At 42.0% G+C, this 10477-nt stretch overlaps 1 long non-coding RNA gene across 1 annotated transcript in view; it reads left to right on the plus strand.

Moving 5' to 3' along the window:
• Positions 1–5292: 5292 nt before the first annotated feature.
• Positions 5293–10477, plus strand: part of LOC102258123 — a 17084-nt gene continuing 11899 nt past the window's right edge. The window contains exon 1 of the long non-coding RNA XR_313805.2: positions 5293–8801. This is a non-coding gene — a long non-coding RNA (uncharacterized LOC102258123). The remainder of the gene's footprint in view (positions 8802–10477) is intronic.

Here is a 10477-nt window from a genome sequence, read left to right on the forward strand (position 1 = left end):
CTATAACAGTGGTCCTATGTTCAATAGCACTCTGATTGCAGAGAGGCCCAAGAATGAGACAGAATCCATGGGACCCATTCCATATACATGCCAATGCCAACAGAAAGGGGGAGAGAAGACAACTCACTGGCTTACATTCAGTGGACAGAGCCAACTTGACATTCCAAATCCTTGGCCTCTGTAGAATAAGTCCTCCAGGACCTCTGGGTAAAGCTTCTCCCCCCAAAGCTCAATCTCATTAATAGAGGAATTCTTAGCTCTGAAAAATACAGTATATCCCAGCAGGTGTACAAATTGGCCATTAGGCTCCATAAGTGAAAACATATTCATGAGTGAGGCTATGTAACCACAGAAACATGAGGCCTGATTATATGTTTTGCATACAGTGGCTCATAATACAATGTATGGTTTTAATTTGGCTTCTTGAAAATGTCTAAAATCGCGCAGAAACTATGTTCATCAATAATTTCTCTGCTGAATTGTGATGCTCTCTTAGATTATGGAATTTATGCAAAAAATCTCTATTATCCACAAGAATCGGGGAACCACAAGGTAATAAACATTTCATTCTCTAAAATCCCAAGTGGCTTATAGTTTTTTTTTATTTCTGTTTTTTGTCTGTAATTTCTTTTAAAAATCTTTATTTGTTTTAGTACAAATCATGTCAATCTTCCAGGATGACTAATTGAATAAGAAAAAGAAGGAGGAGGAGGATAGAGAGGAAAAGAATCAAGGCTCACACCCAGTGGGAGCTTAGCATGTGTGCAAATCCATGCTAGTGTTCATATGCACCAATTCATGAATATACATAACAACCTGTGAGCATACTGTATTACAGAATAGGAAGTTGAATTCCAGATGGTCACAGAGATAATCAGTGGTATAGGATCCAAAGGGAAGCCCTCTGACCTAAGAGCTTTATGCTTAACCAATGTGCTTTATATTCTGGATTATGGGGTAGATATAAAGGGACACATGATTACAAATTGGTATCATTAAATATATTACAACATGTAAACCATGTCTCCAGAAAAAAAAGACAGCCCTGATTTTCAGTGTTTGTTCATTTCCATGGTGTAAATATTCCCACTATGGTTCATTTCAATCTGCCAGTGGTTTAGTACCCAGCCTCTACCCACTGCTGCAAATCATTGACTAAATATGTAATAGGATGTGGCCTGATGTATGTTTAAGAGACTTGTATCCTGGCTCTAGGACCTTTTTGCTAACATGCTCAATATTTTTTGAGCTTCAATTTCCTCCCTCACAACAAAACTTGAGAGAATAAATTGCCTTACTTCCCCCCTCCCCCCCCTCAAAGTATTAGGAAGGGTAAAATGAGACTTGTAGTTTTGAAAGTATAGCATGTTTTATTAAACTAGAGGCCTGGTGCATGAAAATTTGTGCACTGGAGGGGTCCCTCAGCCAGGCCTGCCCCCTCTCACAGTCCAGGAGCCCTCAGGGGATGTCCTACTGATGGCTTAGGGGCGACCGGCCGATCAGGGGAAGGCACCACCCCCATCACGCCTCTGCTGCTGCTACTGCTGGCTGCCCTGGCTGCCTGAGCCTTGGCCCTCACAGCCACCGCAGCTTGCCAGAACCTCAGGCAGCTGCTGCGGCTTTGTCCGGAAGGATATCCAGAAGACATCTGCCCTAATTAGCATATTACCCTTTTATTAGTATAGATGTGAAGATGGGGAATCTGCTGGTCACTGAATTTATCACTTTTTGAGAAGAAACATTACATTTCAAGTTTACTGAAATTCAGTAAACATAGTCATCTATTTCCTTTCTCAGCTCTTTATCTTGTTTAAGCTCTTCTTGAACTAATTTTCTTTTCATAATAGTTGGAACAGGACAACTAAAGTCACTTCGCAATTTCACTTTGGAAGAATTTTTATTTTCCTACGGCAAAGTTTTTAAAGCTAGGATGTTTAATACAATTAGCTTCCTTTGCAATCCTATTTAATAGGTATACATCCTATGTATTGCATTTGCATATAAAGGCATTATTGAGAAGTGACCCAACTTCACAAGACTGCCAGAGAATACAGGATAAAAAAAGAAAAGAAAAAGAAAAACAAAGATGTGTAGTATAAAATGGAGATTTCAGAGGGCTTAGGAACAGAATTTGTTTTCCTTGTCTCTGCTATAGAGGGCAGCTTTCTAGCAAAGGCACAGAGAGCCACCACTTCACTGGCCTCAGTCTCCAAAATGCAAAGAATGTCTCATTTTTCTAAAAAATATCTAAAATTATATGAAATTGATTAGCCATTAAATACATATAGAGTTTTCACTGACTTTCAAAAGCACGTCCCTCATTTTTTTCATATGCATGCCCTTTTAAAATTATTTGCTACATAGGCTTTAAGTCAACATTTATAGTTGAGAATTAATATTTTTCCGTCACTGGGAAGCATGTTATTTCAGTATAGTCTACAGTGCAAGAAAAGCTTGATGCTCTCATGTTGGAAGCTTGGATATCTCTGCGCTTTCTCCTCCAACAGGAAGACGCCCTTTAGCATTCCCCCATTCCTTTCACAAATACTGAAGACGTGCCACCTGCCAGGCCGTCAAGAGGAATGTGGTGTGCCCTTGCCCTGGAAGAGCCCACAGGTCCACTGAGGAGGACACTGGGGAACAAAAGGTCACAACACAAGGTGGTCAGTGCTGTAAGAGAGCAAGAAACCAGAATCTGTGGGCGGGCAGGACTACCTCGCTGGCTACACTGTCCCCAATTGCAGAGGACATGTGGGTGTATCACAACTATATCGATTTTCTCTATTTTTTTAAAACATGTTTTTATTGATTTCAGAGAGAGGGAGAGAGAGAGATAGAAACATCAATGATGAAAGAGAATCATTGATCGGCTGCTTCCTGCACACCCCCTACTGGGGATCGAGCTCACAACCCAGGCATGTGCCCTGGCTGGGAATTGAATAGTGACCTCGTGGTTCATGGGTTGAGGTTCAACCACTGAGCAACACCGGCTGGACTAGATTTTCTCTATTAAAAAATCATTTCCTTTTTATTGATTTGTACAGAATCATAACAGTACAGATAGATACATTTAAGGACTTATTCTTATTTTTTATTCTTGAGTTCAACAAAAATGCATACAGTATTTTTGAATTTCTAACCACAAATTCACATGTGCAAAAGGAATATTGCATATTTCATCATTAGTTGTCCATCCTGGGTACTAGAATTAATTACCTGGGGGTGCTTTTTTAAAATCCTCTCCTGAGAATATGTTTTTATTAATTTTAGAGAGAAAGGAAGGGAGAGAGGGAGAAACATATGCCTCTCGAATGTTGCTCAACCAGGGATCTAACTCGAAACCTGGGTATGTGCCCTGACCAGGACAATGCTCCAACCAATTGAGCCACACCAGCCAGGCATATATATAATTTTAAGATCTCCTCCTCCTACTTCTTCTCCTCCTCTTCTTCCTCCTCCTCCTTCTGTTAATTTTCACCCAAGGATATTTTTTCCATTGATTTTTTTTTAGAGAGAATGGAAAGGAGAGAGTGAGGGAGAGAGAAATATTGCTGTGAGAGAGATACATCAATTGGTTGCTTCCTGCACCCAACTTGACTGGGGCCAGAGATCGAACCTTCAACCCTTCCATATGAGGGCCTACACTCTAACCACTGGCAGCACTTTAAAAATTGAGTTTAAAGAGAGGAAGGGAGAGACACACACACACACACAGAGACATTGATGAGATAGAATTGGAAACTTAGGTATGTGCCCTGACTGGGAATCGAACCCACCACCTTTTGGTGTTTGGGCCAATGCTCCAGCAAATTGAGCCACACTGGCCAGGGCTTTTAAAAAAATACCAATGTCTGGCCACTTTTTCCTTGGTGGGCAAGACCTGAGAAAATTCACAATCAAAGGTGGAATGTACCACCACATTTGTGGGATATGCTGGCTTTAGGGGGTTCTAGGCCAAGCCTTACCTACAACACTGGGAGTTCGGCACCATGAGCCCAGACCAACTGCCATATGATGAAGGAGAGGAGCTCCCCTAAAAGGTCCCCTTGAAATGATTTCCCTCAGAAATGATTTCCCACCTAGAAAGTTGGTGCTTGAAATTCCCCAATTAGATAGCTGTGCTTTTTTGGGAAGCTTCGTTTTCTTAAAAAATAGAAGTACTTCTGAGGAATCACACTGTTATCTAAAGAAATCCAAAGCACTAATTTGAAAAGATATATGCACACCTATGTTCAGTGCAGCATTAATTACAATAGCCAAGATACAGAAACAACTTAAGTGTCCATCCACAGACGAATGGCTAAGGAAGATGTGGTACGTATATACAAGTGGAATATTACTCGGTCATAAAAAAGAATGAAAGATTACCATTTGTGACAACATGGATGGACCTAGAGGCTATTACACAGAGTGAAAATAAGCCAGACAGAGAGAGAGACAAATACCATATGTGGAATCTAAAGAACAAAATAAACAAACAAACAAAATTGAAACAGACTCATAGACATAGAAAACAGACTGATGGTTGCTAGAGCGGAGAGGGCTTGGGGACTGTGTGAAAACAGTGAAGAGATTAAGAAGTATAAATTGGCAGTTACAAAATAAGCATGCAGATGTAAAGTACAGCATCGGGAATACAGTCAGTAATATTGTAATAACTATGTATGGTGCCAGGGTGGGTACTAGACTTCCCGGGATGTCACTTTGTAAGTTATCAAAATGTCTAACCTTTATACTGTACACCTGAAGCTAATGTAATATTGAATGTCAACTGTAATAAAAAAATAAAAAAATTTAGTTATTGGTTATTTGTATCATTTGGGACTCATTTCCTCATAGCAGGCTTTGAAAGGCGGATTTATGAGCCTTGGGTTCTCTAAGGAGAGCTGGAAAAGGTGTAGAAGAGGGGCCTATGAGGGGTCCTCTCCAGGGAGCATCCCTCAGCCAGGGCCTAAGCTCACTCCTGAAGCCCACCGCCTCCAAGTAGATCAGTCCTTTCTTTAAATGTCACTTAACACTCACAGTACTTCTATCATTCTGCAAACGATGCTCTTTCATCTAGTTCTTTTTTTAAAAATATATTTTATTGATTTTTTACAGAGAGGAAGGGAGAGAGATAGAGAGTTAGAAACATCGATGAGAGAGAAACATTGATCAGCTGCCTCCTGCACATCTCCTACTGGGGATGTGCCCGCAACCCAGGTACATGCCCTCGACCGGAATCGAACCTGGGACCCCTCAGTCCACAGGCCGACGCTCTATCCACTGAGCCAAACCGGTTTCGGCCTTTCATCTAGTTCTGACCTCTCTGTTTGCCATCTACAAACTTCTTCTTTGGAGCAGGATTCATGTCTAGAGAACCAAATAAGAAGCAAACAGAAAAATTCATAAAATCCATAAAGCACAAATGGGAAAAAGCATCCTGAATCCACAGAGTGACGGGCCTAGGTCAATGTGTTCATCCTCTGTATGCTAGTCATACAGTTCATGCCATCCAGGCTCAGATCATAAGCTCCTGCCCGTGGATGGCTCTGTGGAGCACTTGGCATGTTCTGAGTGCCCTGTACGTGTGGAGGATGTGAGCCTGCCTTCAGAGGATGTCTCCTAGGAGGAAGGTGCTATGCAAATTCTGGTATTGTTATTCTTTTAGCACAAATTTATAATTGACTTTCCGTTAAATATTGCAGCAAGTTAAATTAATTCCGTATGATTACAGTCATTAAACAAGTGCCTGGTAATGACTGCCTTCTTATTTTAGCATTCCTCAACTCACTGGGGTAATACCATCTAAGGCTTTCGCTCCATTGTTAGATTAATTGGGATGCACAACCTACGTTTTGCAACAGAGCATGCACACTGCGTTAGAGCAACCAGACCATGATTGAAGGTTACTTCTGGACTAATTTACCTTTCAGTTTTTTCCTATTGCTCTTGCCATTCCATTAGGTACAATTTACCAGTTCATTACAGCCTGCTGGTAGCTTAAGGCAATTTCTACCTGTTAAAAAAGAAGTGTGCTTTTAAAACAACAACGTGGACAGGCATTCATTCTCCCCTGATTCTTCTTCTGACACTGAAACTAACCCCAAACGATAGGGACTGTGATGATTTTAACCTGTTTTCCCATTGGTGTGGCCACCCCCAGAATTACCTGCCATCTTAGCAAGCAGGACAGAAATAGTTAAGTCCTGAGGCTGTGAGTTAAACACTCTGCCTGAGAGAGAAGCCATGGAAGATGTCCCAGCCAGGAGTGCAGGATCGCTGCCAGGTGTGGATGGAGAGAGGCTGCCCTCCTGAAGCCACGCTTCACAATCCAGGTCATCTGTCTGCTGCCACCTTAGCCACTGGCCTGATTCTGTGGAGTACACTGCAGGGGAACACCCTGCCAGTCAGCTGACTGCCGTGTCAGAGCTGCTGCTGTCTGCAGTATCTCAACTGCCGGAGCTCCGGTCCTGTAGTTTCCTGGTCGCAATGCGACAGAGCCAAGGCAGACAGCGAGGCACAAAGCGCCAGAGTTTTAAAGTGTTCTTTTCCTGCTACCGCTTAGCATTTCTTACATGAGGAGTATTTACCTTTGCGTAGCCAGCAGCAGAGAAGCAGTCTGCATGCACGCGGCGGCTTCTAACTTGGCAGCGTGAATTGTCAGCAGAGCAGGTACTGCTCGGAGCCTTGTAGCCAAGCTGCCTGGCGGAGCGCGGCTGGTTTCCCACCACCGGTGGGAATGGTTTGGGGGCTCCTTATGCCAGGCCACCAGACCTGCAGGAATAAAGCTAGGACGAAGGAGACGCTGCTTGCCCGCTGCTTGCCACGGTGGGTCTGGCCGGGGCCTGTGCGGGTAACTCCACCGAAGTGACGCTCGCTGTGCGACCCTCCCAGCTCACAGTTAAGGCTGGTCCGGGAGCTGGCGCAGATCCCCAGTCCTCAGTTAGAACACGGTGTCACGGCGAAGCCAGACTCACTGACCTAAGTCACTCCCGGTCCTGTCTGGATGCGGGGACAGCTGTCGACTAGCAGTGACCCAACCAGCCATCAAGTGGACAATGCCTGTGATGCAGCCTGGGTGCAGGTGGAGCCTGGGAGAATGCAGTCTGATTTCCGTCATCCGATGGCTTCTTCTTATTTTCCTAACTAATCGTGCTCGCTAAGTATACAGTTGTCTGGATTAGGCTGCCTTCCGTGCAGGCTTCATCTGCTCTGGCTGCGAATCAGGGTGCCAGGCTAGCCTGCTTTAGTCCTGGCTCCTGTCTGCGTGATGCTCGCTATGCACTAGGATGGGTCACACTGACAACAAAGAAGGAAGCAGAAAGCATCACTTTATCTTCTCTTGTGGTGTTAGCGGAACCTAACTCTTCTTCGCAGTGCTGCCCGTGTGTGTGTGTGTGTGTGTGTGTGTGTGTGTGTGTGTGTGTGTGTTTTAATTCATCTGATCGAACAGCCTCACAGATATCATCATGGATGTGGTTTTAATGATTTGGGAAAAAAAGACAGCCTGTGGAGACAGCGATTCGAGACTGCAGCACATTTAGGTTATTGCCAATTCGAGCTACTTTGGTTTGTGAAGCTGAGCCCTCAGGGACAAGCTGGGTAACTGAGAAGGAGATGGTAGATAAAGAAATAAAAATGACAAGCGTAATGGAGGCTCTGTGAAGGGACTGTCAGAGCATCGGTTCATGGATGGCAATTTCGCCAGGCTGAGACTGAATAATTCATAGAGTGAAATTACCCTGCTTTCACCTTCCCATCCAAACCGGCATGATCCGAATCTCTAATAAATTTTCAAGATAAAGTAAAATGCCAATTTGAAACTGAAGAGCTTTTAAAGCCAGATGCTGCATCCCTGCATCTTTCGGTATCTTTCACAATTATCCTGTGAGAACTGCACTTCATCACGAAGCATCATTACCAGGGAGAATGACTGTGATTATAATAGCAACAATAGGATACCATCAAATGATCTCTAATTTACCTAATTTGCTAAGACTGGCTGTGTGGTGTTAGCGCCCATTGTCTGTCACCACGCCTAGCCCCCCGGATCTTTCTCGCACCGGAACAACAGTGCGGCAGCCTGTGTGATACCTTCTGTCTGAAAGCCCAGCTAAGAACGTTCTCCTAGGTTACTGTGTCTCTTTCGTTTGGTCTGCATTTTTTGCATTCTTGTGTGTTTGTTTTTTCCCCAAAGACTGTACCCCAAATGCCTGTTTGGGGAAATGGTGAGCTTGTCGTGGGTTTGGGGTTGATTCGTTTATAACGAGAGAGCATCCTCTTGCTAATTTATACACGCTCTTTATTTTAATGTATACAAGCATGTGTTTACCGGAAGGGAGGAAGATTCTGTTCTGAGAGGGTAGCTTTAAAATGCAGCCAAGGTGCAAGCGGTGTCCTTGTGTCTTTTTTGAAACCCCTGGTGTGATGTGTTACAAACTTCTCTGATGGCAACGTCACATCCAGTAATAGCTCTCCTGCAGCCTTTATTAAAAGCGTGTATGTTCGTTCGACTGAGTGATTAAACGATGCTTTTTGGCTGTTTGTGTCTGATTGCTCTCTAGCAGAAGTCGAACCTAAAGAGAACTTTTTCTCTGACAGGCTGCACACTTCATCTCAGGGCAGTTCTGCCATCCTGAGAAAGAGGCATGGTTCATAGAGCCTCGCTGGGAACAGACTGTAAACATTTAATGGGCACGGTGACTTCTGGAATTACTCTCAGTAGCATGAAGACAGTCAGTGGGTTCCCACTAGTCAAGTGATTGAAGTTTGAATATCTCAGGTGGGATTTCTGAGAGATGAAGATCCTTGGGGAGAAGGTAGGTCTGAAACATACCTGTCTCATATGGGGAGTTTTTTGCTTGGGACTCCGAGCTCTGATAGGCTCCTTAATCTGTTATCTGGTTTTCCCCCTTCCTGCATCCCCACAAATGCTTTTGTCAGAGGAGGTAAGTTGTATTTCTAGTCATTTGTATAACTGATTGTGCTCTTTATTGTCTTGTTTCAAGCAGTATAAGCTTTCTGTGCTATATTTTCTGTCCGCTTACTTTTATTCTCACTACCCTCAGGAAAACGAACAACTTTTTCCCTCCTGTGTTTTCTAAGTACAAATGAAAATGTGGCATTTTAAAAAGTGATTTAACTATAGTTTTTGTTCTCTTTATCGAAATACATTCAAGGTCTTAATGTTTTTCAAAGGAAATGGGAAAACAGTTTTACTTAGTAAATAGTTTGTTCAAAAATAGTAGGCAATTCGCTAAATACCAATAATGTTACCATGTTGTTTTCTTTAGATAGCTCACATTTCTAATAACTGAAACTGTTATTCTTATCTTTCCAGAAAGAGGCTTGGCTGTTAGTGACAAAGGGCTTTTCACAAGCCCACTGTCTATGTGCCAAAAATGTTTTCTTTTTTTCTTAGAAAAAACAACATAGCCTGGATATTCTGCAAAGGGTTTTTATAATTCTGGCATTTTAAATCTCTTCAGTAGTTAAAGTTTGAGCAGGGTAATTAATCACTGAGTGAGCAAGCTGTTTTACATGTTTGATATTTAAGTAATAATGGCATCCTAAAATTATCTAAGAATAATTGGAAATCAGATGTTTGTTACTTTTTGGGGACTCAGAAACTAATTGCATTCACTTGATAATAGCAAATTTGAAGCTGATAGTTCTTATGATTCAAGCATTTATACTTTCCATTTTTGGAAAATAAGGGGTTTGTTTTATTTCTTTAGAATGTAAGTGCCACTACCACTTATCATGTGTTAGTACTTGCTAATATTGAAATTCACTTGTTTTACCATAAAAAAAGAAGAAAAAATTATCATACAGAGCTGCTAACTTAAAAATTTTAAGCTCCAATCGTTCCCTGAAACTAAATATACTTTCCTTTTCAAACTCTAAGTAATTGAATGTAAATGAACATAGTATGTTTAAATAAGTTCATTAGATAACTTGTAATCTATTATTAACAACTATTTCTACTATTTACGGACATATCTTACTTATAATGCTCTAGATAACCATAGGTGCAAAAATCTACAAAGAGCACTGCAGTTGCAGGTAATTTTGAAAAATAACCAACTGTGAAAGTATACTATTAGGGGTTAATTTGGATGAATCTCAGAAAATCATGGCTTAACAGTATTCTGTAGCTCATGATGTTTTGTTTGAGGTTCTTTTGGGAGGGGTGGGGTGGGTATGAAAGAGATAGGTAAAAATTATCTCCTCCTTCCTTATTCCAAACTCCCAATCACTACAGAGCACTAACTGCAGCTATGAGGAGTGATTTAGAATTAAAACGCCCATAACCACACTCATGGGATCCACAAGAACGCCTCCCACTTTAAGATAGAATGTGTACACTTGATCATTTAATAACTGCAGTTTTTTCTGGACATTAGTGTATTTTAGATATCATCTCATTATTAAGGTCCAGCTTAGAGAAAAAAACTTCTTGAGAGAGTCTCTCTCTCTCTCTCTCTCTCTCTCT

The sequence above is a fragment of the Myotis brandtii genome, unplaced genomic scaffold (genome assembly GCF_000412655.1).
Source record: "Myotis brandtii unplaced genomic scaffold, ASM41265v1 scaffold311, whole genome shotgun sequence".
Lineage (NCBI taxonomy): Eukaryota > Metazoa > Chordata > Mammalia > Chiroptera > Vespertilionidae > Myotis > Myotis brandtii.